Raw genomic sequence first — 27,496 nt, 5'->3', positions numbered from 1 at the left:
AAAAATGTATTACATAAAAGCCAGCCTGAGTTGTGAAATTTTCCTGAACGCACATTATATACCTAAAGAGACCATGTCATAATACTTGGATAGGAAGTTTGAATACGATTCAAGGGAGAGCTTTAGGGATCAGAGTAGGAAACAAAGAACGGAACCTGGCAAGTATCTTTCTTTCTACAATGTTATTCGAATTATATTTTATACGAGTAACTCAGAGATATAGGAGTGTATATAGGAGTCAGCTTTGTGGATGCCAATGGGTGCTGAGCAACCCCACTACTGAATAATAATAATAGCTTTATTTATATCCTGTAATACCTTTTCAGTTCAACAGGGGCTTCACTCCATCCCCTAAAGGCCCTGATGGCACTGCTCTGAATTTGATTGGTCGAGCAGGCAACAGGAAGATGTGCTCAGCCAATCAAATTCAGATCAGTACTGTCGGGGACTTCAGGAGGTTTGGAGAATCCCATGGCCAAGAGCCCTGATTTTTTTTGGGGGGAGGCGCTTATTTTTGTTTGATGTAGTTTGACTGGTTGAGCAGGCTGCCTACTCATCAAATTAAGCTGCATCAAGCAAAAAGTATACAAAAAAATTAAAAAGTAGGGCTGTACAACTGGGGATTCACTGAATACCCTGAAAGCACTCATCTTATGCCACTTGAGTAAGCCCCTTCCAAGGAGAAGGAATTTCTAAGAAAGTGCACCGAAAAGGTCAATGACATTCCCCATGTGGTCACATGGAAATGACAGAACAAACATGAAATTCTGTGTTTTTCAAGTGCCATTAACAGTGTGCGCTGTTTTGAAAGATTGGATACTTTTTACAAAGAGTGCACATGATTTGCAATTAGAATGCACTCTTCATTGATGAAAGAGAATGGAAATATTAATTTTAAATTAGAAATGTTGGAGAATGCATCAGGAAGAAATAATTGGAGACTAATTAACTTTCCAAAATTAATAACTACTTCTGCTCTTGATATGTTCAAGAGGTACCTCACTGAGGATTTGAAGATTCCTCAAAATGCGCATCCCCCAGTTTCAAAAATCTACTATCTCCCGGAAGGGAAGAAGAAAACATCTGAAGATCAACAAGCTCCAGAAATGGACACGTTGAATTTAACAAATGTTTTTGAGAGCTCAGATTCTGAACAGTTAAGAGTTGCTACACTCTTTGTCCAGTTAGCACTGGATTCGGACAGAGATTGGCTTTTGAAAATTTTCTTCCAGTATAAAGATAAATTATTCCTAGATCAGACAGTTAGAATGTATCATCCGGATGTTTCTAGAGTTACTAAAAATAAAGGAAACAATTTCTCCTTTTAAGGCCTCAGGTCTTAAAACTTGGGGGTACTTTTATGCTTAGGTTTCCATGTAAATGTTGTGTTAAGTTCCAAGGAGTTAAATATATCTTTTTTGAGTCATCACAGCTTTCAAGGTTTATAATGGGTAAAGATGTGATTTCTGCAAGTACCCTCGCTAAGTCTCAGGAGGAAGGCTCGTGACTTTAGAACTAGGTTAGTTATCAGGAACACTATTCAGTTTTCTTATGAGATTTGATAATGATTATGATTTATCTGACTTTTTAAAGCTATCTCCCCCTACATAACAATTGAGCAATGTGTAATATTCTGTTTGTTTGGAACTTCCTTTCTTTTTTGTAAAGATTTAAGGCACTGCTTATTTGGAATGATGTTTGTGAACATATAAACAGTTGAAATGCAAGAAAGATAAAAGGAATGCATTCTTCATAAAAAGTGTGACCTCTGAGAGAGCACGCACTCTTCGTGACAATGCTCAATAATAATTTTTTTAAAAAAAATGCCACCACCACCCCGCGAACAAAATGAATATTCCTATGAGCAATAGGTGAAATGAGAATATTTGAATTGCACATTAGCACCTTAGTAAAAGGGGCCCTCGGTCATTTTGAAATGTTCGCACCATGCTTCCAGCTCACTTGGAATAGGGCTACCAGATTTTCCAAACTTGGAAGCAATGTCTGTTGGACTATAATGTTCCCCCTTCTATTCCTATGTTATATTTTCTTCCCTCCAAATTCAATTAGATCAGACATCTTAGCAAAACAACTCAGATGGCCCCTATTAAACTTAGGGCCATAATTGTAGGGTTCCGGAAGGAGCCCAGGTTTGTGTCCGTCCCCCACCACCCCCGTGAAGACCATCACTGAGCAAAAAAAAGTACCAAAAGAGGGGTATTTGACCTATTTATACCATTTTCACTTCATTTATTACAATTTATAATCCACCTTTAGCCAAGGTGGAGTACCAAAAAAAAACCCCATACATATTTAAAACAAACAAAAATACAATTAATCAAAAACATGAAACAACTTGCAACAAAAACATGAGTTGTTTCAACACATTTAAGGTCCCAAATCTGCCTGCAAAAGTAAATGCTGCTTTAATTATTATAATCGTTTAGGAGTTGTCAGGTTCTTCTGTTTTCTAATTGCAACTGGGAGCTTATTCCATTCAAGTGGGCCTGCAATGGAATAACATCGCTTTCATGTCCGTGTCAATTGTGTGTGCTGAAAAGAGGGCACAGTCAGCGTACATATATCCTCCAATCTAAAGGATTGCCATGCTACTTACTAACTAGCGAGGGTAGGAGGTGCATGGGGTGGTGGCACCCCCCTGCGCTCTCCTCTCTGCTTCCCTACCATGCCAACCCTCCGCTCCTTCCGTGCCACACTCGTGCCCTCCCTAACCACCCCGTGGACCTCTTAAAATTCTTTTTGGCTAGTCCTTCTGAAAATATAAAAGAAAAGGTACTACAAGTGAATGGTCAAACTTTCTTAATTTCTACCTCTATTAAAATCTTGGACCGCCACATAACTTTGGATGATCACACAAATCTATTGACAAAAAAAAAAAATGTTTCACAATTTTGTGGAAACTTCGAACGATAAAAAAAAAATAAAAAATTGACAGTGTATCATTTAGGTTATTAGTACAATCCTCCATTTTATCTGTTCTGGATGATTGCAATATAATATATTTGGGATCTCATAAAAAGCTTCAAAAAAGAATGAGACTTATCCCGAACAGGGCGGTACGTCTGATTTTTGGTCTGAAAAAGTATGGCCATGTTACTCCATCTTATCAACAGTTGCACTGGCTGCCTTTTGAGGCTAGAGTATTGTTTAAATTTGGTTGTATTTGTTTTACAGTCTTCTTTGGTATGGCGCCTGTCCTCATGCTTTGAACGATATAAACCTAATAGGATTACTCAAGGGCATTATCTATTTGTTCATCCGACTATTAAATCTTGCCGATATAAGACATTTTTTGATAAATTACTTGGTTTTCAGTCAGATAAAATGAACTTATGGTTATGCACCATCATTTCTCAAGCTTATTCATATATGTCCTTTAGAAGGCTGCTAAACACTGATTTGTTTGATAAATTTGTAAACTGATGTTTTAGAATCCTGATTGTTTTTATAGTTTGTTTATTTTAGTTTGATTTTAATGCATTTTTAGTCAATTGTATTTTACTTACTGATTGTATAATTTCTTTACTGTTTGTGAACAGCCTAGAACTATGTGGTATGGCGGTATACAAAAATAAAATTATTATTATTAATAAAATCACCAGCGTGAGCAGTTTTTCCAGCCTATTGCTTGTGCTGGCTTTCACTCTGATGTCACTTCCTGGCCCCCGTGACCCGGAAGTGATTTCAGAAGGATCCAGGCCGGTGTGAGCAACAGGCCAGAGCAGTTGCTTGTGCTGGTGAAGATTTTAAAGAGGTTATGGTGGAGCGGGAAAAGGAGGGTGTGAGCATGGCATGGGGGGTGCCAGTGCCCCCACCAAGAAGGCATCTGGGGTGGTCCACCCTCCCCCCCTTTACTATGCCACTGGTCAAATACCACAAGATAGAAGAATATCAACTGCATAATCCTGCCAAATTTTAACTTCTTTTTTTTTTTTAAAAAAAGAGAAATATTTCTCAATTAAAAAAAGTAATTAACTCCAGAAATCACATACCCCACGTTAGGTAACTTTTAGACACGTATAGGCTCCTAGGCTGAGGAACATGAAAAACATCAACATTATGAGAAAATTTAACCCTAAAAAAAACAAAACTTTCAAAAATGAACGCTGCCCAAATTTACCCCTCCAAAATTTTATAGCCAAATATATCACCGTCTTCTGAAAAGGTGTTCTAGGTCTTTTCTTCATTTCATAAACTGTCAAGCAAGAGGCCCAGGGTGAAGTTTTGCAAACGTTTTAACCTCCACAGATGTGTTTTCCCTATGGATCATTTTTTCTTCCAGGAGAGTCGTTTATCTTATGTACCAACATCAGGATCGTTCACAGGATACCACATGAAATCTTCCTTTAAAAGTGAACATAAGATCAGAACAAAAATAGCCATAGTGGGTCAGACCAATGGTCCATCTATCCTGGTATCCTGTTTCCAACAGTGGCCAACCCAGGTCCCAAGTATCAACATTCCAGAGCTGAGATTGTGATGTCATAATGCCTCATTCCACCAGTGCCTAAGAGCCAACCTCAACAGTGATGTCACAATAGCTTGACCATCCTTTACTTGGCTCACATAAGAACATAAGAATAGCCTTGCTGGATCAATCTAATGGTCCATCTATCCTAGTATCCTGCTTCCAACAGAGGCCAACTCAGGTCCCAAGTACCTGGCATAAACCCAAAGAGTAGCAACATTCCAGAGCTGAGATTGTGATGCCATAATGCCTCATTCCAAGAGCCAACCTCAACAGTGATGTCACAATAGCTTGACCATCCTATACTTGGCTCACATAAGAACATAAGAATAGCCTTGCTAGATCAATCTAATGGTCCATCTATCCTAGTATCCTGCTTCCAACAGTGGCCAATCCCTGTCACAAGTTCCTGGCAGAAACCCGAATAATAGAAACATTCTAGAGATGATATTGTGATGTCATAATGCCTCATTCCACCAAAGAGCCATCCTCAACAGTGATGTCACAATGGCTTGACCATGCTATACTTGGCTCACATAAGAACATAAGAATAGCATTACTGGGTCAGATTAATGGTCTATCCTAGTATCCTGCTCCCAACAGCGGCCAATCCAAGTCACAAGTACCTGGCAGAAACCCTCATCATAGCAACATTCCATGCCACCGATCCCAGGGCCAGCAGTGATCAAATTGTTTTGCATCTGTAAGACGTTTGTCACATTTCTCCAGGGCCTGGAGGTTAATTGAAGGAGGTACAAGACAAATGGTTTTGCTAGGATGCCTGATACCCTTGCACTAGCTCTTCATAGGAGCAGAAGGAAGCAAGTAGGATACAAAAAGGAATTAAAAACTAACACAGAAAGACATTGGAATAGTCTAATTCTCTTTCCCCCCTTCCTTACTTGGATTTTTGGATGCAGGAATCCCTTTCAATGTAAATTTTGATGTTTCCTGTGACTGAGATTGTAACTGGGAGTTTTAAGAACACATCAAAGAGTCTGGCTCAGCTCTAATCCATTATTATTATATTTCTGCACCAGATTAACCGTAACTCGGACTCACCTTGTGCATTCAAGCCAGCAAAGAAAGCAAAGCCTCGTCAGCCATGCAGTATAGCACAACAACATCCCCCTTCAGCCAGCTCAAGCAGGACTCTGGAAACTGAGCTCACCCATAAATGATTAACTTCTTCTCTTGTTATTCTCTTAGCTTTCTCTCCCTGTTCGGTTATCTGTAGCCGCTGCCGAGTTTTATGAATAGCAGGCCTACCTGTATTGAAGGAACCTTTCCCTGGTGATTCATCTTACATTCTCGTAATACCAAAAGGCAATTTTATTGTGTTGAACTTCTGAATGGGAACAAGCAGATGATTCATTTCTGCATCCAGAACTGCTAAAGCTAACAGTCCATAGCATCTCTTGAAATACTACTATTTATTTCTCGTGGTGTTTTATGGGAAACGGAATCTGGTTCATTGTTTGTAACGTCTGTGAGTTTGATGTTATAATAGGGCATCCCTGTGGAATGTTCAAGAAAGGCCGTAATTCTATAAAAAGATGCTTAAAGTTAGGTGCCTGGATTGGCACACCCGGCTGATCTAGTGGGAGATTGTGACGCAGTGGTTAAAGCTTCAACCGCAGCTCCTTGTGACCCTGGGCAAGTCACTTAATCCCCAGGAACATTAGATAGATTTTGAGCCCGCCAGGACAGACAGGGGAAAATGCTTGAGTACCTGAATAAATTCATGTAAACCTAAACTAAACTAAACCTTAGGTTTGTATACCGCACCATCTCCGCAAGCGCAGAGCTCGGCACGGTTTACAGAGGTTGAGAGGAAAGGAACTACAAAGATGGATATAGGAGAGGTACTAAGAAGATAGAGAGGGACAGGGTACTAGAGAACGGGGGGTGATTAGATTTTTGAAAAGAGCCAAGTTTTCAAGTGTTTGTGGAAGGATTGGAAGGAGCTAGAATTTCTGAGCGGGGATGAGAGGTTGTTCCAGAGTTCTGTGGTTCTAAAGGGGAGGGATGTTCCAAGTTTTCCTGCGCGGGATATACCTTTTATAGAGGGGAAAGATAGTTTCAGTTTTTGGGAGGATCTAGAGGAGAGTGGGTTTGAGGAATTCCAAAAGAGTGGGATAACGGGAGGAAGGATGCCATGTAGAATCTTGAAGGCTATGCCGTTCTGAGCTCCCCTGGGAGAACATTATAGAACATTGAATAAATAAATAGTGTGAAAAGCTCCAGCCTCTGATAACCAGAGCTGGTATTGTGACATCATAATGCCTCATTCAACCAATGCCTGAGAGCCAACCTCATCAGTGATGTCACAATGGCTCGATTGCCCTTTACTTGGCTCACTTTTGCTACATTTTGATTTCTCGAGTGGTGCAGTGGTTAAAGCTACAGCCTCAGCACCCTGGGGTTGTGGGTTCAAACCCACGCTGCTCCTTGTGACCCTGGGCAAGTCACTTAATCCCCCCATTGCCCCAGGAACATTAGACAGATTGTGAGCCCACCATGACAGACAGGGAAAAATGCTTGCGAACCTGAATAAATTCACGTAAACCGTTCTGAGCTCCCCTGGGAGAACAGTATTAAAATAAATCTAGATGACTGTCTTACCCCCAGTGGCATAGCGAGGGTGAGAGGCACCTGGGGTGTGATGCCCCTTCTCCGCCCCCCTCCTCAATCTACTCCTTCCCCAACCCCTCCTGCCCCTTCCCTGCACCTTTTTAACGTTCCCGGCGCAAGCAGCAAGCCCAACCTGCTGCTTGCCCCAGCGTCGGCTCTTCCTCTGCCGTCACTCTCTAGGCGCTGGTCCAGGAAGTGATCTAGGAACTAGGATCACTAGGAAGTGATCCAACCTTTTTTTTTTTTTTAAACCCTGCTAAGCTTACTGCTTTTGCCGCATTTTCCAGCAACAAATTCCAGAACTGAATTACACGTTGAGTGAATGAAAACTTAAGACTTGCCCAGAGTTATAAGGAGTCACAGTGAGAATTGAGCCTTGACCCTCCCCCTTCATTTCCCAGCCCACTGCACATCAATCCCTTGTAACAAAATTCATTTCTGGTCCTTTCTTGTTCTTAGCTCTCTACTGATGTAGCCTACCTGGCTGTACTAGTGTGAAGCTCTTGACATTTGTCTCAGATAACAGCTTACAATTCTGCTTCTGTGTGTGCACAGTCGCTCTTCCTCTGTCTCTTTAGACTTTCTGCCTTGGTCTCTAGTACAGTGCTGGGCTATTCCAAGTGCTTTCCTGAATATCGTCTTTGAGGAGCTTTCTTCTGAAGTTCTCTTGACATGGGTCAAATGACAAAGCCCCGTCAAATCCCAAGAGAATGGCTGCATAATATACAGCTTAAAGCGGCAAGTGGAGTTGTCTCAATTACAGATCCCTAAAGAGGGTTCTTTGAGGACTGTATATCAAATTCTTACACATAAAAACATCAGTCTGTTGCAAGGTTCAATACCCTGTAGTACTTGATAGCTTTAGAAAAGAAAAGCCATGGGATGGCGTCCTTCAGCTCACCTGTTTACTGTACATGTATAATGCATGTGCTGTGGAAAAGCTTTTAGTGTTAATAATTAGGGAGGTGCAAATGTTCCAAAGTCAAACTCTAGTCAGATATAGGCTGATATTCAGTCTCCACATTGGTATTTTATTTAAATGCCAGGCTGTGGCATTTCAGGTTATAGTCCAGTATTAAGAATCAGCTACTATCCTGTTACACAGATATTGGCATTGATTATATGACTGGTTTCCAGAGAACTTCCAGTTCCACCAAGCACCATCCTGGATGGTACCTGGGCTGTACCTGAATGAAGTGGCATGGGTAAGCGTGAATCAATTGATTGCTCTTTCAAAAAGTATAAAGGCTGCAGAGTACTCCCGAAAGTTACACAGTGGTACATTTAAAACAAATAGAATATTTTTTCACTCAATATATGGTTAATAAACATAGTAGATGACGGCAGATAAAGACCCGGATGGTCCATCCAGTCTGCCCAACCTTGCCCACGCTTTAAATTACTGATTTAATTTAAATTTTCCTTCTTCTTAGCTATTTCTGGGCCAGAACCCAAAGCTCTACCCGGTTCCGTCTACTGAAGTTTCCGTCAATTCTCACTCCAGCCCATCTAAACCATCCCAGCCATCGAAGCCCTCCCCAACCAAACGGCCATATACGGACACAGACCCGTGCAAGTCTGCCCAGTACTGGCCTTAGTTCTTCAATATTTACCATTATTTTCCGATTAGAGATCCTCTGTGTTCATCCCACGCTTTTTTGAACTCTGGAACTCATTGCCGGAGCAAGTGGTAAAAGCAGTTAGTATAGCTAGGTTTAAAAAAAGGTTTGGACAAAGTCTTGGAAGGAAAATCTCTTAAGTAGCTTGGAATCTTGCTACGCTTTGGGATTCTGCCAGGTACTTGTGACTGGGACTGACCTCTATTAGAAACAAGATACTGGGCTAGATGAATCCTTGGTTCTTATTCTATGGACGCGCCTTAGTAAAAGAGGGGGTAAGTTATTAACAAAAAAGTCAAATCAAAAGCGGTTAACAATAGATAAAAATCAAAGGGGTATAATAATAAAAAAAACCAACAACAAAAAAAACAAACCAATAAAATAAACACAACAGGGGAAACGTATACTGTACAATTAACAATACTGGATACAAAGTGACAATCAAGGGCAGGAAAAGTTTACAATAGCAAGAGGTAAGAACAGGAGGATGGGGAAGAAGAAAGCAAAGGAGGAACTAAACTGAAGAGTTAATGGTCAATAATAATAATGGTGAAATGACAGGCTTTCAAAGTGTGATTTAAATGATTTAAGAGATTTAAAATATTTCCATTATTTCATTTGTGGACGGTTTAATATCTTTTTCCTGGGTTTCTTCTTTTTCTCTTTGTATTTTGGAATTGATAATATTTCTACATTTCTGTATATCTCAATGGATTTGGTGATGTTAAATTTGAAATGCAATAATAATAATAAAAAAAATCCCCTATGGATGTGTTCCCATTCTGGAACTCACCAGTGCTTTCAGAACGACTTGCAATTTTAATAGGGTTTTAGCAGACTTTCCTTATGTTTTTACCTGTTATGTTTCTTTCCTAGTTGATTTTGTAGTTCCTCCCTTTTTCCCTATTGTATTTGTAAGTCTGTATGTCCTATTTGTACTACTGTATGGACAGGTCATTGTAAAATAACCTGATCTTTTTAACTGTACACCGCCGAGAAACTCTGTAGAGGCGATTTAGCAAATTTTTAATAAAACTTGAAACTACACATCAGTCTTCAGCCAGCACTATACATATTTTGTAAAAGGCTAAGATCTTACAGAGCTTTATATAAAATATTTGCCTTCTTTTAAGTGACCCAACTTAGCCATCCTCTTTGGCACTCAGCCAACTTTTATAGTTTGAAATAGGTGCCCTAACGCTTGCCCAGGTCATGCCTATCCTCCTGGCATTTGATTTGTTTTGTGTGTTGTTGGGGTTGTTTTTTTTCATTGCTTCCTCTCACCCACATCTGTTCTGTGCAAACTTGTTCCTGAACTGCACCCAGCCTGCGACCTGTGCTCAGAAGTAGCCTCAAGCAGGAGGTGCATCTGTGCCCTCTGTGATCCTGGTATGTGAAGAGGAGCGATGGTAACACCCAATCATAAATGCAGCTTTGATTTATGGTTTATTGGGGAAGTCAAACTCGCCTCCTTCTTCAAGCGAGGTAGAAGGTATTCTATTCAAGAGGGAGGGTGGATACACAAAGAGCACAGACAGTTAAATTAATAACTCTGGTTGATGCTCACCAAAGAAAGGCAGGGTGGAAGGCGGATGCAGGAGGACAGATCCAGCTGCTGAACTGATCGACTATAGCGAAATATCTTCAAACTCCAGAATGCGTATGGTAGTGTCTCGCAAACACTAAATCCTGTGCCCCGGTAGGAAGGCACCTGGAAGTGCGCGGACGTCGATGCGTTGACATCACACAAATGCGTGATGTCATTGTGTCGCCATTTGTGTTTTTTTTCACTCTCTGGAAACTTAGACCCATCAAATCATATTTTGATACGTCAGCATTCAGAATCCTGGTACAATCCCTCGTACTAAGTCAACTTGATTACTGTAACATCGCCTATTTAGCAATCTCCCAAAAGAATATGCGACGTTTACAATTATTGCAAAATGCAGCGGTCAGACTAATCTTCGGGCTAAAGAAATTTGATCACGTGACACCCTACTACCACTGGCTACCGATGGAAGCACGCGTAAAGTTTAAGTTCGCTTGCCCCTAAATACATAACCGACCTTTTCTCCTTTTCAGCCAACAGACACAAGAGAAGCTCACACTCGAACTTCGTTTCCCCCCCCCCCCAGTTAGAGGATGTAAACTGAAAAAACATCATGAACACCTTCTCTCATATCAGGCGGCATTATGGGGTAAAGATCTAGAACAATTGCTTTCGCCCACTGCCTATGAGGAATTCAGGAAGTGCCTAAAAACATATCTGTTCCTGAAACATCTAGACAGCTGACCCGTACATCTCTTTCTCCTCAATAATGGTTCTCTTGACCTATCAACCACTTGCTTTCACCTTAAGTTCAATCAATTTGTACCTTCTTTTATTCTTTTGTAAACCGCATAGAACTTCACGGTTCTGTGGTATATAAACTGTTATTATTATTATTATCTGTGCATGCGCGGAGGCCCATCTGGCTGTGACCCGCTTCGGTGGAGGGATCCGGAAGGTGCGGGGAGAGGAGGAGAGAAACCGGCCAGGAAGAGAGTCATCTGCGCCGGCTGACTTGCTACAGGACGTGCATCTCGCCGCGTGGATGACTCTCCTCCTCGCCGGTGTGTCGTGGCGCACCTGAAATCTCAGGAGGCACACAGTCTGCAATACACTGGTGTATGGCATGCTTTTCAAGCTGAAAATCAAGATTTATTTAAAGAATTTCTTACTCCTCTATGGTATGTCTAAATATATGCTTATATTTTTTTTAAATTAATGTTGTATCTCGCTTAGTAAAACTAAATAAGCAATTCATCAAACTAAAATAAAAGTTGAAACTTAAAACTTGTTCCAACCAGTGGCATAGTAAGGGGCGTGGCAGGGGGGTGAGGTCCGCCCCAGGCAGGGTCTTCCTAAGGGCGTGGCACTCCTCCTCTTCTGCGCCCCCCCCCCCGCTCTTCTCCTTGCCACGCACATGCTCCCCTTGCTTTCCCCGGTGTGAGGTTGCTGCCCGCGTCAGCATCGGCGCTCCCTCTGACATCACTTTCGGGACCCGCACCTAGGAAGTGACATCAAAGGGCCAGCCGACATCGACACCGAGGAGGAATTTCACGCCTGCCGCAGAAAACTTTGCCCTTCTAATGTACCCTACTATTTCAAAGGATAACAGTGCACGGTCACTTAGGGCTCCTCTTATCAAGCTGCGTTAGCGGTTTAACGCGTGTAATACCGCGTGCTAAACTTGAGCAGGCGGTTGTTTTTAGGCCAGCGCGGGGGTTAACGCAATGATGAAAAGTCACGCGCGTTAACCCTGCCAGCGCGGCTTGATAAAAGGAGCCCTTAGCGGTCCTTTTAGTAAGGCATGCTAGCTGTTTTGATGGGCGCTAAATGCTAACGCGCGAATGCGTCCATTATATCTTACGGACGTGTTCACACACGTCAGCCTTTAGCGCACGCTAAATCGGCTACCGCACCTGAGTGAAAGGACTACTTAAAGGAATGTGCATTTAGGAATCTTATCTTTTCGACTAGATGACGATTACATAACATAACTTTATTCTTCTATACCGCCATAATCAAACAATTTCTAGGCGGTTTACACATAAGAAGGCTGGACAATCAGCGAAATACAATTAATTAAAAAGTCAACAATTTCTTAACTATGTTCAGTACAAAAATTTTTGTTAACCATAGTATTCACGCTTAAGAAATGAATTTATCAAAAAGCGGCTGTTTTAATTACTTTTCGAAATGCACCATAAGACAACATAACTCCACCGATACAATTACCCCACCAGGGCTGCTGTTTACTTGCTTGAAATGCAAGAGTCTTATCTGCAGCCATTAATTGGTCTTGTATCAAATTGTGGTCATATTTGCTGTTATCAAGAAAGTTCCATTTACACTTCTCCTTGATGCGATTTCAAAAAAATATCTCATGCGTTCATTTTTTTTTTGTGCCTTATAATATGAAGTATTCCATCTTTGGTGGTTGTACTGTAGGGTCATGAAATGGTTAACTGTTGTTTAAAATATTGCTCTGGCCTACATAGCTGAAAACAGTGTACAATCTATTGACCTCATCTGCCTAAAATGTATGTCCCTACCTTCCCACATTGTATGCTAAATAGATAAGAGTTTGAGCCATGATGTACCCTGCCCTTCTGTACATTTAACTGTAAGAGTTAGATAAGTGTCCTGCTAGTGACCTGCTAGTGTGAGCTTAGAACCAATGAGTGTTAAGAAAAGTAACACGTGAAAAGCTTTTTCTAGAATTCAGTTGTATAGCCAGAAAAATGAATAAATATCTCTGTAACTTCCTGGTTTCGGCACTTCTGAGCCAGCTTGGAGCTCAGGGTTCCAGCATGCATTCTGTAATAAATCTCTTGTACTTTCTTCACGCCCCTGACTTTGTGTTTCCAAGTGACCTTTCAGTACAATAGGAAATTGTGGAACAGAGTGTGTCCTCTTTTTTAACTTTAAAAATCTGGTAACCCTCCCCCCCTCTCCACTGGCAGGATTGTAGGTAAGGGACTCCTAATCAGCTTAGAGGGACCAGTGCTCCCTTCCTGCTTCAGTATCTGTGACTAAGTGGCTCACTGGCCACTTCTGTTCATGGAGGAATGGAGGACCTGAGTTTGTAATGTTGTTCATCTGGTCCCCAGTTTCACAAGTGTGCTAGAATTACAATAAAGAGTTTCTGAAATAAAAATAAGATGAACACATTTTCCAACTTTCAAGGTAATAAAATAATGTCAGCATTAATGCTCTGGGCCATGTTTATACCCCTCCCCTCCCCCCCAAAAAATAAATCATCTAAGAAGGGGTCTGTGATAGTTTTCAGCATTTCATCCCAATGGGGAGAAATTTAATGTACCTTTATTCCGGTTACAGTGTTCATTTCACCCCTGACAGCACGGCCTGAAAATAAAACTTGAGAAAGATCCATGTTAAGATCTAGGTCTCAGTTGACTGAGGAAGTTTGGCGTTGAGCAGGGTGGTCCTATTCCTTAAAGCATAACTCTTCTCTAAGCTGCTCCCCTGACCCTAGCTCTTCAAAGAAAAGGGGAAGGGCGGCCTGGTAAGTTTTAATTAGGCAATAAATAATACGAATTGCGGTCCTTTCAATGAAATATGCCGTGACGCTTCCCTTTCCGAGCAGATCCGTTTACCTGCGGACAGCTCCTGAAGATATCGCCTGCCCAACTCAGGTATCACTCTAGATGGCCAAAATGATAAGGCCTCTTTTCGTGCAGAGCTCAACACAGAAGAGCACTTTGGATTAGACGTTCCTCTATCTGGAAACTCCTACCCTGTGGGAGAAAATGTTGGGTTTCAGCTCACATTCCGTTATCCAGAAAAGCATCTATTATCTATTTGGCACTGCAGACGTCACATCTATGCCTAATCCAGTGACTGACACATGACCATGTAACAGACTAATAGCATTTTATATGTGTTATGTGCAGGCCAAAACATTTTTTAGAGCACAGTATTCAGTAAATAGTTGTCCTTTTGTCAGATTTGTACATGTTACACCAAGTTTCGTATTGTTTTCAAGGTTACGAACATAACCATCAGGCCCAGTATCCTGTCTCCAACCATGGCCAACCCAGGTCCCAAGTACCTGGCAGAAACCCAAAGAGTAGCAACATTCCAGAGCTGAGATTGTGATGTCATAATGCCTCAGTCCACCAGTGCCTAAGAGCCAGACTCATCAGTGATGTCACAATGACTTGATTGTCATATGGTTTGCTCTCATAAGAACATAAAAATTGCCACACTGGGACAGACCGAAGGTCCATCAAGCCCAGCATCCTGTTTCCAACAGTGGCAAACCCAGGTTCCAAGTACCTCGCTAGATCCCAAGTAGCAAAACAGATTCTATGCTGCTTATCCAAAGACTAAGCAGTGGATTTCCCCAAGCTATCTCAATAATGGCCTATGGACGTCTCTTTTAGGAAATTATCCAAACTTTTATATAACCCCGCTAAGCTAACAGATTTCACCCTTCTCCGGCAACGAATTCCAGAGTTTGTGTGACGAAATATTTTCTCCGGTTCGTTTTAAATCTACCACTTAGTAGCTTCATCGCACGTCCCCCCTACTCCTAGTATTTTTGGAAAGAGTGAACCCTACCCTTTCCACTCCACTCATTATTTTATAGACCTCTAAAATATCACCCCTGAGCTGTCTCTTCTGCAAGGTGAAGAGCCCTAGCCGCCTTAGCCTTTCCTCATAAGGAAGTCATCCCATCCTTTTTATCATTTTTGTCACCCTTCTCTGTACCTTTTCTAATTCCGCTATATCTTTTATGAGATACGATGACCAGAACTGCACACTGTATTCAAGGTGCAGCCATACCGTAGAGCGATACAAGGGCATTAGAATATTTTCATCTTTGTTTTCCATTCCTTTCCTGATAATTCCTAACATTCTATTTGCATTCTTAGTCGCTACCACACAATGAGCTGTGTGTTTCAACGTATCCTCAACAATGACACCTAGATCCTTTTCCTGGGCAGTGACTCCTAACAGAACCCAGCATCACATAGCTATAGTTCGGGTTCCTCTTTCCCACATGCACTACTTTATACTTGCTCACATTAAAAGGTTCTGGTATTAACTTTTAAAGTCATGCATTATAAGATTCCTTGGTATTTAACATAATTGATGAGGCTTTATCAACTGTCTAGATCATTAAGATCAGATGGAAAATTACGACTATCAACGTGTACATTATGCTAATATGAAAACATCTATAATATCAGTTGAAGGTGCTTTTTTATAGAACAATCGAACAGGACGGTTGAGGTTGATTTTCTGATATTCAAAAATGTCATAAACTATTGAAAACAACTTTGTTTGTGGAGGCATTCTCTTGATTGACCTGGGATCTTGATTGAACATGTTTTAGATATGTCTGTTTACTTATTTGTATGTTGGTTTTATGATGATTATGTTTGTAGTTTTGTAAACCGCTTAGGTCTAGACGGGTTAGAAATTTTTTAAATAAATAAATATGGGGAAACTTCTATTATCTGTAAAGATACAGTATCCCTTGTCAGATCTAAGGTGCTCTGCTGTATATAGATCACACCAGAAACGTTTGAATTTGCATTTATTATGGCTTAATTTGACTACACTTGGAGAGGTATTTGGAGCAGATGCAGTGGTGAGCTCTGGGAGTTTGCTGCTGAGGCTGGTAGGGGTGAGTTACTTGACGGGGAAGTGGAAGGGCAGAAACATAAGAACATATGAAAAGCCTTACTGGGTCAGTCCATCAAGCCCAGTAGCCCGTTCTCACGGTGGCCAATCCAGTACCTGGCTAAAACCCAAGGAGTAGTAACATTCCATGCTACCAATATAGGGCTTCCCCCATGTCTTTCTCAATAACAGACTAGGGACTTTTCCTCCAGGAACTTGTCCAAACCTTTTTTTTAAACCAGCTACGCTATCCGCTCTTACCACATCCTCTGGCAACGCGTTCCAGAGCTTAACTATTCTCCGAGTGAAAAAAAAAAAATTCCTCCTATTGGTTTTAGAAGTATTTCCCTTCCATCCTCACAGCAAGCTTTGTTGGTCTAACTTCTCATATTTCTTTGCAAAGTACGCAATAGAGAGTCGGCTTACGTTGGCCCAAAGTTATAGAATTCTCTGCCCTTGACTTTGCATCAAAAGATTAATTTCCCTGAAGTTCCCTAAATTAAAGTATGGTTATTGCCTCTGTAAGAAGGATCTTAAGTTGCATATTTAGATGACATTATAGCCCTAATTTAAAGATCAGAAGCGTATAATTTATATATGCTTTTGTTATAGTTTTTTGGTTAGGACATACTATATGAGATAGGGGGTGGGGGGTGATTTCACCTATTAATATGGTGAAGAAGAACTTACTGGAGAGCTTCAATAGCCAGGGATGCCTTGCTCCCTATATCACATGAACACTATGCTTGGATCTGGTGGGAAGCAGGGAGAACTTTCTATTATGGTTTGGATCTAACATTTTGGGCTCCTTTTACGAAGGCGTGTTAGGGCCTTAACGCGCAGAATAGCGCGCGCGCTAACTGCTACCGCCTCCTATTGAGCGCAGAATAGCGTGCACTATAGTATGCACTAATCCAGTGCGTGCGCTAAAAACACTAGCGCACCTTCGTAAAAGGAGCTCAGAACGGTTTACATGAATTTATTCAGGTACTCAAGCATTTTTCCTTATCTGTCCTGGTGGTCTCACAATCTATCTAATGTACCTGGGGCAATGGGGGGGATTAAGTGACTTGCCCAGGGTCACAAGGAGCAGCGTGGGTTTGAACCCACAACCCCAGGTCGCTGAGGCTGTAGCTTTAACCACTGCGCCATTCTAGAAATCAAAATGTAGTAAAAGAGAGCCAAGTAAAGGACAATCAAGCCATTGTGACATCACTGATGAGGCATTAGGCATTGGTTGAATGAGGTATTTTGATGTCACAATTCCAGCTCTGCTTATCATTCTATTTTCTATACTGCTCTTCCAGCAGAGCTCAGAATGGTTTACATGAATTTATTCAGGTACTCAATGCATTTTTCTGTCTGTCCTGGCAGGCTCACAATCTATCTAATGGGGGAATTAAGCAGCTTGGAGCAGCATGGGTTTGAACCCACAACCTCAGGGGGCGGAGACTGTAGTTTTAACCACTGTGCCACACACTCCCCTGTGTCACATTTTGGAAGTCTCCCTAGTGGTTCCTTTCTCTCAGATGACTTTAATAACTACTTTTGCCTTAGAACCAGATAGGAATTGGGCCTTGAGACTGTGTTTGTGATATAACGATGTTTTGTTTGTGGGCCAGTGAGTTTCAGTTTTTTCCTGATTTTCCAGAGTCACTTAGGTGAGGTTTAAGGCTTTTTGGCTGTGTGTCCACAGGTTTTGCCCCTGGGATTGACATTTATCCAACAGCTTCCATGCAAGTGTTAAGCATGGTGATAACAGTTCCTGACCCAAAACAATTCATGTAAGGGTTAATTCATCTGGTAAGGTAATTTCTATATCCTTCTAATCACTTTTCTGTCTCACTTGAGGTTATTTCCACCTGGGCTATGCTCCCCACTTTTCCGTGGTTCATGCTTTATGGACCTCAGTATAACTTCTTTTTTCTAAAGAACCCATGGCATTCCCAGATCGTGTATGTAGGAAGGAAAAATAGTACCATAGTAGATGACAGCAGATAAAGACCCGAATGGTCCATCCAGCCTGCCCAACCTGATTCAATTTAAATTTTTTTAATTTTTTCTTCTTAGCTATTTCTGGGCAAGAATCCAAAGCTCTACCCAGTACTGTGCTTGGGTTCCAACTGCCGAAATCTCCATCAAAACCTACTCCAGCCCATCTACACCCTCCCAGCCCATCCCCCACCAAACGGCCATACACAGACCGTGCAAGTCTGCCCAGTACCGGCCTTAGTTCAATATTTAATATTATTTTCTGATTCTAGATCCTCTGTGTTCATCCCACGCTTCTTTGAACTCCGTCACCGTTTTCCTCTCCACCATCTCTCTCGGGAGCGCATTCCAGGCATCCACCACCCTTCTCCGTAAAGTAGAATTGCAAATGTTTCTGGGCTTGGGACACAGGATGAAGGAAGGAGAAAGGCTAGGATGGGGGAAAGAAAATGAGATTCAGAGAGGGAGCAAGTGAAAGGAGAAACCTTTTTCACTTGATTTTTGTCAACATTTTTGTACCACACGTTCGGCAAACAAGAAGAAAATCATTTTGGCAGAACTTGTGACACTTCTGGCTTAATATGCAACATGTACATAGTACAGTAAGTAAACCTAAGCCAGGATCAACACATTCATAGCGGGCAAGTAAAGAGCATGCCTGGCATTCTAATGGGAGCTTTATTGCGGAAACCAGAGTCACTTGAGCTTCTCTATTTACAGGACATCAATAGGTGGCTGTATGGCTGCCAAGTTTAACAATGCCAATAGGTTTACCACCTGGAAGATACACATGATCTTAAGAGTCATTGTACAAGGGGTTCCTGAGCTTTCATTTTAGTTTTGTTCAGTATAGAGAAGCAGGCAATATTAAAACTGTATTTCGAGAAAAAAAAAAAAACAAGCATTGTTTTGTGGTCATAAAGTGAATGTGTTTCCTGACATCTCCAGGCAGACTCAACATTGAAGAAAGCCGTTCCTACAGCTTAAGCCTAAGGTTTTGGGTGTGGGAGCAACCTTTTGTTCTCAAATTTCCATGCACGTGTTTGATTGCCTATGCAAGTGATAAATATGTGATTATGGATTAGAGAATGACACGGTGACAAAATTCATCACTGTTCCCGTCCCTGTGGATAACCGCGGTAAACCATCTTCATGTCATTCTTTAAGGAGAGAGGGAAGAATCAGAGTATGAATGGCCACAACCACTGACCCGCAAGCTTTGCTTTGAAGAATGCTGAGATTGAGCAGCAACATTCCAGAGCTGAGATTGTGATGTCATAATGCCTCATTCCACCAGTGCCTAAGAGCCCTCAGCAGTGATGTCACAATGGCTTCATTATCCTTGGCTCCCATAAGAATCAGTATGAATGGGCCCAGCCACTGACCCACAAGCTTTGCTTTGAAGAATGCTGATGTAGAAGGACTGAGGTTGAGAATGACAGTCTCTGGCATCCAGAGCAGATATTGTGATGTCATAATGCCTCATTTCACCAGTGCCTAAGAGCCAATCACATCAGTGATGTCACAATGGCTTCATTATCCTTGGCTCACATAAGAATCAGAGTATGAATGGCCACAACCACTGACCCGCAAGCTTGTTGCTTTGAAGAACGCTGGTGTAGAAATAGACACTAGAAAATGACATGGGATTATTTCCCGCGGTTATCCACAGGGACGGGAACGGTGATGAATTTTGTCACCGTGTCATTCTCTATTATGGATACCATTCAGTTAGACGATTTCCTTAAAGATAAACCTTTATTGAAAGTTTCATAGAATTTTCTTTGGTTGAGGATAATTTGTGACAGACAGAAAAGAAATTGGCCAACTTATGCCTGTTCCTATGGAGAAAAGATTTATTTAATTAATATATTTGCGACTCCAATAATGTGGACTATATCTTTGTGGTGCAAAAAAATACGATCACGTTTCAACCCTTTTGTTCAACGCACATTGGTTACCAGCTGAACATAGAATTAGCTATAAAATTTTACTTTTAACACTCACAACAAAATTAAATAATCAACCGGACTTCATCAACAGACTTCTAATTCCTTATAGCACATCAAAATCTCTCCGTTCAACTGCTCAGAATCTCCTTGTCATGCCTTCTTTAAAATTGATTAATACGTTGCGTTCCAATAACTTTGCGGTTACTGCCCCTACCCTATGCAATTTGCTGCCTAACTACTTGCACTGTGAATCCGATTTAAAACAATTTAAAGCAAAACTAAAAACATTCTTGTTCCAAGAGGCTTTTGGATAACAACTGTCCTTTTTAAGGGCATTCTTTAAAACAACTGCTTTTTTTACCCTAACCTATTGTTTTTTCCTTTAATGTCACTCCTTTTCTATAATAATTGTAGTTCTTCCCCATTACCCTATTGTTTGAGGTAGTTCCGTACGTTCCATCAAAACCTTTTGTTACGTTTGGATGTTATCTAGTATCCCTTGTTTTTATGCATTTTTATGTAATTTTACATTGTAAACCGCTTAGAAACCCGAATAAGCGGTCTAAAAATTTTTTTTAATAAACTTGAAACTTGAAAGAAAAAGATTTTCTTCTTTCCTTTAAATTGGTTTATTTTATTGTAGATGTTCCTGTATTTTATTATTTTTGTATGTAACAAATATTAAATAAAGTATTTTAAAAAATAGTTTTGTTCAGTATTCATTGGAAAAAAAAAAAGGAAATGAATAGCGGAACCCTTGACAAGGGCACTTGGCGCACTGGCTTCCGATAGAAGCCAGGGTTGCTTTCAAATTTGGATCATTATGTTACAAGGTGTTGTTTGGGTCTTACAGCAAATTTATCTGAAGGATCGCTTTGAACTGGCTGTATCAAGACGGTCTCGATGTCTTTTATCATATTTTACTTTCCCTTCTGTTAAGGCATGTCGTTACAAAAAATACTTTGATAAGGTTATTCTCGTTTCAGGCAGCAATCGGAGCAAGGAGCTTAGTCAGTTAATAGTTACCGCTGTATTGTATAAACATTTCAGAAAACTCTTGAAAACTTATTTATTTGACAAATTTTTATTTGTTGCTTTGTGTAATTCCTGAGAATGTGTCAGATTCATAGCTGTGAACCGCATGGAACTGAATAAGGTTATGCAGTATATAAATGGAAATATAACGTAATGTAATGTAAGGTGACAGTCATTTGAAAATGTATTTCCATTTAGAATTCTCATTCCTCCTTTAGATAATTTCATCACATGCAGGGCAGGATTAATTAGTTGAGGGCCCCTAGGCTTCCAAGTACACTGGGCCCCCCTGCCCCGCCCCACCCCACCATGCGCCCAGGCGGAAACAGGAAGCTGTGTCAGAGGGAAGCTTTGGGCAAGCAACACTGCTTGCACAATTACAGTTCCCGTTGCCTTTCTTACTCGCGTTGCTTGCTTGTCTTATTTTCCGTCGATGGGGGGGGGCATGTTTCCAATCGGGGTGGGGCCCGCGTTGCCGATCGGGGGGGGCCCACATTGGCGATCAGAGGGGCCCATCGCCGTTTGGAAAAAAACAATGTTGATGCCCTCCTTCATTGGGCCCCCCTGACCATTTCGGGCCCTAGGCACGTGCCTACTTGGCCTATTGGTTAATCCTGCCCTGATCACATGAAGAAACTATAGATGGCCTAGGCAATAAACTCAGATAGACAGAGTACAGTATTTCTTTGGTGTTGCATCTTTCTGGTTTGCAAAGCTATTGCTTTTATATCTTTTACTGCTAGCTCCTTCTTAGGAAACAATCTGCTTTTAACACTGACAAGGGGTGGTTTGCTATTTTTAGTTTAAGTTCCGGATATAAGACACAATGCAACAACTTGCCTTCCATAGTATACAAGTACAGAAGAGCAACTAAAGTTCCATCATTATTTTTTTTAATTCCAAATATTTTTTTATTGAAATTTTTTAAACAAGTGGAACATAACAAATAGAACAAACATGGTAGTTGCCAGTGTTCGAGAACATAAATGGACACTTAAAATTTGCAAATAGTAAACACGTAATAAGAATTGTAATGATTAGAAAAATCTTGTTTCCCTTAAATTTACAAGTTCAATTATGGGGTGGGAGGGAGGGTATTTTTATTGTTACATGTTGTATAAGTATTGATTATATGATAGATAAGGGTGGGGAAGGGGGGAGATAAGAGAATATTATATGTATTATTGTTGATTATTAAGTGATATATTTATGGTTATTTATATGGATATGTTATCACACTTATAAGTTTAAAAATGAATAAAGATTAAAAAAAAAAAAAAAAAGAATTCTGTAAACACACACGGCAACTTCAATGGAGTTGGAAGAAAATCCTGGAGAGGGAGGAGAGAATAATACCTTGCTCAGTAAATAAGTACAGATGGGGTGTTTTGCATTGTAATGTAAGTAGCAGGATCTCTGCCACCAAACCTAATATTTCATCACATGCATGCTTATTTCTCTGAAGCGTCAAACCATGGGGTTGCTGAGTACTGCTTATTTTCTGTCTTAGACTGGGCTCACAAATTTCTTTGGATGACGCATATATATAGTTTTAAACTGTATAAAAATACTGTAAAACAGTTTAAGCATATTCTTTTTCGTAAGGGCAACTGAAGAATGAAGAAAAGAGAAGACCAGCTTATAGTGATGTGATCAAAATGAAGGCTGAAGAAAAGGGAAGGCCAGCTGATGGTAATCTGTGATCCAACCAAAGGATAAAGGAAAGGGAAAACCAGTTCACAGCAATAAGAACACAAGAATGGGACAGACCGAAGGTCCAACAGTGACCAACCCAGGTCTCAAGTACCTAGCTAGATTCCAAGTAATAAAACAGATTTGGCTTATGGACTTCTCTCTTAGGAAATTAGTCAATCTTTTTTTAAACCCTACTAAGCTAATTGATTTCACCATATTCTCCGGCAACGAATTCCAGAGTATGTATGATTGAATCAAAGACTGAAGAAAAGGGAAAACCCGTTAAAGCAATAAGAACACAAGAATTGGCATACTGGGACAGACCGAAGGTCCATGAAACCCAGTATCCTGTTTCCAACAGTGACCAACCCAGGTCTCAAGAACCTAGCTAGATTCCAAGTAATAAAACAGATTTTATGCTTCTTATCCTAGGATAAGCAGTGGACTTCCCCAAGCCTTCTCAATAATGGCCTATGGGCTTCTCTCTTAGGAAATTATTCAGTCTTTTTTTAAAACCATACTAAGCTAACTGATTTCACCACATTCTCCGGCAACAAATTCCAGAGTATGTATGATTGAATCAAAGACTGAAGAAAAGGGAAAGCCAAAGTCAGTTTAGAGCACTGTGTAATGGGAAGACTAACTTATGTATGATCGAATTGAAGGCTAAAGGAAAGGAAAGACCAACTTATAGCAATGTGTTATCCTGCTCAAGGCTGAAGTAAGGGAAGAAAAAACAAGGAAGGCAACCAAGTCACATCAAGGTCTGCGTGGGGGAAGCCCACAGTGCCAAACTTGTCTCACAACTTATAAGCCAAATACAGTGTAACAAGTCAAAAAAGCATGTCACACTGTATAATGTTATAGGCCGCTCTCAGTGTGAACCCTCAGTGATAGGAGCACAGCTCCGACACTTCACTTCTGGGTCAAGGCAATAAGCCTCCACCCACACACCATCATCGAGCGCCCTGTGTGTGCAAGAATCAAAGCAATCAACAATCAAAGTGAGTAAATAAAACTCAACACAACACAAGCAAGCAACCTGAGCGACCCCCACACAAACCCTGCCAGCCAAACCCCCTCAAAAAGCACGCACAAAATCACAACGAAATCAAAAACCAAACCAAAAAGTGAAGAACATATCCAAAAATAAACAATACTTATCCAAAACTGTCACACCGACGGAAAAACCGCGCCAGGAGGAAAGGTTCAACCGCGCTGGTTTCGGGAGGAGCCCTTCTTCAGGAACCTGGCCTCCAACAGAACACGAGCAGAGAGGACGGCTGGACGGCTGACCCCGCCCTCCAGCCGTCCTCTCTGCTCGTGTTCTGTTGGAGGCCAGGTTCCTGAAGAAGGGCTCCTCCCGAAACCAGCGCGGTTGAACCTTTCTTCCTGGCGCGGTTTTTCCGTCGGTGTGACAGTTTTGGATAAGTATTGTTTATTTTTGGATATGTTCTTCACTTTTTGGTATGGTTTTTGATTTCGTTGTGATTTTGTGCATGCTTTTTGAGGGGGTTTGGCTGGCAGGGTTTGTGTGGGGGTCGCTCAGGTTGCTTGCTTGTGTTGTGTTGAGTTTTATTTACTCACTTTGATTGTTGATTGCTTTGATTCTTGCACACACAGGGCGCTCGATGATGGTGTATGGGTGGAGGCTTATTGCCTTGACCCAGAAGTGAAGTGTCGGAGCTGTGCTCCTATCACTGAGGGTTCACACTGAGAGCGCCCTATAACATTATACAGTGTGACATGCTTTTTTGACTTGTTACACTGTATTTGGCTTATAAGTTGTGAGACAAGTTTGGCACTGTGGGCTTCCCCCACGCAGACCTTGATGTGACTTGGTTGCCTTCCTTGTTTTTTCTAGTTTAGGATTTGTTTGGCAAATCAGGAGTGTCTTGTTGTTGGTGAAGTAAGGGAAGGCCAAGTACAAAATCAGGACCTGCACATAACATGTAAACTGCCTTGATTGTAACCATAGAAAAACAGTATATATAATCCCATCCTTTTTCCCTTTTCATTATAGCAACTTTTAATCCATTAAAAGGCTAAAGAAAAAAGGAAGACCATTTTATAGCAATCTATACATTTTTTTTATCAACCCTCTTATCCAGTTCAGTTATGCAATTAGGGTAGTTATTTCACAAGTTCAATTTGTGATTTGCACACATATGAACCAGTATTTAGCTGTGCATAACACTTACAGATCTAAATCCCAATTTTAGAAAGCCAGCATGTGCATGTCCAAATCACAAATGCATGTTGTTTCACTTGGCAAATCCTATATAATGCATGGTCTGAAAAGCATATATGTACTTTTCATTAATACAGGCAATTATAAAATGACCCTGAAATGTGGCGATCAGCGAACTGGCGTGTGAATAAGTAGACATTAGTGCATGCTAATGTCATGTTATCAGCACGCTCTGTTTGCTTCTACCGAATTCCAGACACTAATGGCATCAGCAGAGCGACTTTGCCTGTCTGAATAGGGATAATGACAGAAGCTGAGAATACGGGCAGAATTATCCACTGATGCAGGTGTTTTCAGATTTAGGATGCAAATATTTGGATTTGCTCCAGCAGCGGATTTATGTTTGCTTTTAATTTTTTTTCTAAATTTCAAGCTGGGGGGGGGTAATCATTTCAGCCCTGTATGAACAGGCGGAAAGTAGACAACCTCAACGGAACAACGAGTGGACGCGGTTAAAGGCTCCCATAACGAACACTGAACCCAATGCCTTGGTTCTATCCATTCTTTTCCAAGTTTATTTACTGGATTCACTATACCATCTCTCAGGACACATCAAGTGAAATAGTTTACAAAATTAGATTCAGCCAAAAGTACTATTAAAATAAGCCTATCAAAAAGACATAAAAGTTAGTATCTCTTATATCTTTCGTTCTTAGTACAGTGGCTAAGGCACTGGTCTGGGAACCCTTGGATCACCAGGTTCAAGTTCCACTGTTCCTCCCCTTTTGGTTGGCATGGTGGGACTTGTCAACCAAGTGTTTATGCACGGGTGGCTGTGGCCTACTCCACATGATGGGCATGGCTCTGACCACCTCGTTGGGCAGACTGGATGCAGGATAAAACCCAACAAAGAAACACATGGGGAAGGGACTGCGCGCCTCGGCCTCTAGAACAAATGCAACTTGTTAGGAACCATCATAAGGTAAAAACATATCACATAAGTAAATCCAAGCCTAATATATTCCCTCTTTTGTGAACGCATAGTGCGGGTTTTAGCGGCGGTAACTGCTCCAACGCTCATAGACTTCCAAAAAGAGGGGGATAGAGTCCTTTTACTTTTATCTTTGAGGTTGAGGGGTGGTAGATTCAGGGGCAATGTTAGGAAATTCTACTTTACGGAGAGGGTGGTGGATGCCTGGAATGCGCTCCCGAGAGAGGTGGTGGAGAGTAAAACTGTGACTAAGTTCAAAGAAGCGTGGGATGAACACAGAAGATTTAGAATCAGAAAATAATATTAAAGATTGAACTAGGCCAGTTACTGGGCAGACTTGTACGGTCTGTGTCTGTGTATGGCTGTTTGGAGGAGGATGGGCAGGGGAGGGCTTCAATGGCTGGGAGGGTGTAGATGGGCTGGAGTAAGTCTTAACAGAGATTTCGGCAGTTGGAACCCAAGCACAGTACCGGGTAAAGCTTTGGATTCTCGCCCAGAAATAGCTAAGAAGAAAAAATAAAAAAATAAAAAAATTTTAAATTGAATCAGGTTGGGCAGACTGGATGGACCATTCGGGTCTTTATCTGCCGTCATCTACTATGTTACTATGTTACCCAACACGATCCGTGTTTCGGCTTCCATTAGAAAGCCTTCCTCAGGATTGGCCACCGTGAGAATGGGCTACTGGGCTTGATGGACCTTTGGTCTTACCTAGTAAGGCTATTTTTAAGCTCTTATCAGAGAGAGAGAGAATATATTTAAGGCAAAATATGGTATTTGTCTGTCTTTCAATCCCATAGCAGGATCCAGGGCTGCAGGGCAATGCGGAGTAAGGGATAAGCAGAGCAGATAAATGGAAAGGAGTGAAGGCAAGAAGCACCTATCACAATGGAAAACAGGGACTTTTTTTTCAAGGTGGGTCAGGCTAAGCGGGAGGGAGAGATGAGGCTACAGAGTCCGTGATGGAGTGGACAGAAGTGGTCATTTATTCAGGACAGACATGATGAAGGCAGGAGGTGGAAGTGTCACCCAGCAGGAGAAATAAAGAGTTCACAAAGATACTCTGCTCAGTTTCACTGGGTGACAAACAGAGAGCATAATTTGTAATTCCACCCTTCCTGCCCCTTTTTAGAAACGTACTGCATTGGCTGTTTAGCAATTCATTGTGCAGTTTTAAAATGTTTGCAGTAATGTGGTTGGTGCCTGTAATGACGCCATCAGCTGTATAACCTGTTTTCAAATATATATGTTTAAAAATCAAGAGTGGAATGGAAGGAGAAACTGTGTAGAAAAGGGGACAGTATATGCCATCAAACCCTAGAAATCTATGAGCCATTGAAAATCAGATAACTCCCATATTCTGACAGATTGAAGCAGTTGGGACTTTTCTCCCTGGAAAAGCGAAGACTTAGAGGAGACATGATAGAAACCTTCAAGATCCTGAAGGGCATAGAAAAAGTAGACAGGGACAGATTTTTTAAATTAAGGGGCACCACAAGTACAAAGGGGCACTTGGAGAAATTGAAAGGGGACAGGTTTAGAACAAACGCTAGGAAGTTCTTTTTCACTCAGAGGGTAGTGGACACATGGAACGCGCTTCCAGAGGCTGTTGTAGACAAGAAAACATTAAATGGTTTCAAAGAAGGTTTGGATAGATTCCTAGAAGAAAAAGGGATTGGGGGGTATAGATAGGTATAGAC

At 41.2% G+C, this 27,496-nt stretch overlaps 1 long non-coding RNA gene across 1 annotated transcript in view; it reads right to left on the bottom strand.

The window, feature by feature from the left end:
- Positions 1-27,496, bottom strand: part of LOC117352143 — a 256,878-nt gene that overhangs the window by 200,690 nt on the left and 28,692 nt on the right. The window lies entirely within an intron of this gene.

The sequence above is a fragment of the Geotrypetes seraphini genome, chromosome 19 (genome assembly GCF_902459505.1).
Source record: "Geotrypetes seraphini chromosome 19, aGeoSer1.1, whole genome shotgun sequence".
Taxonomy (NCBI): Eukaryota; Metazoa; Chordata; class Amphibia; order Gymnophiona; family Dermophiidae; genus Geotrypetes; species Geotrypetes seraphini.
The sequence above is the reverse complement of the archived record's forward strand: the minus strand, read 5'-3'. Positions and strand labels throughout refer to the sequence as shown.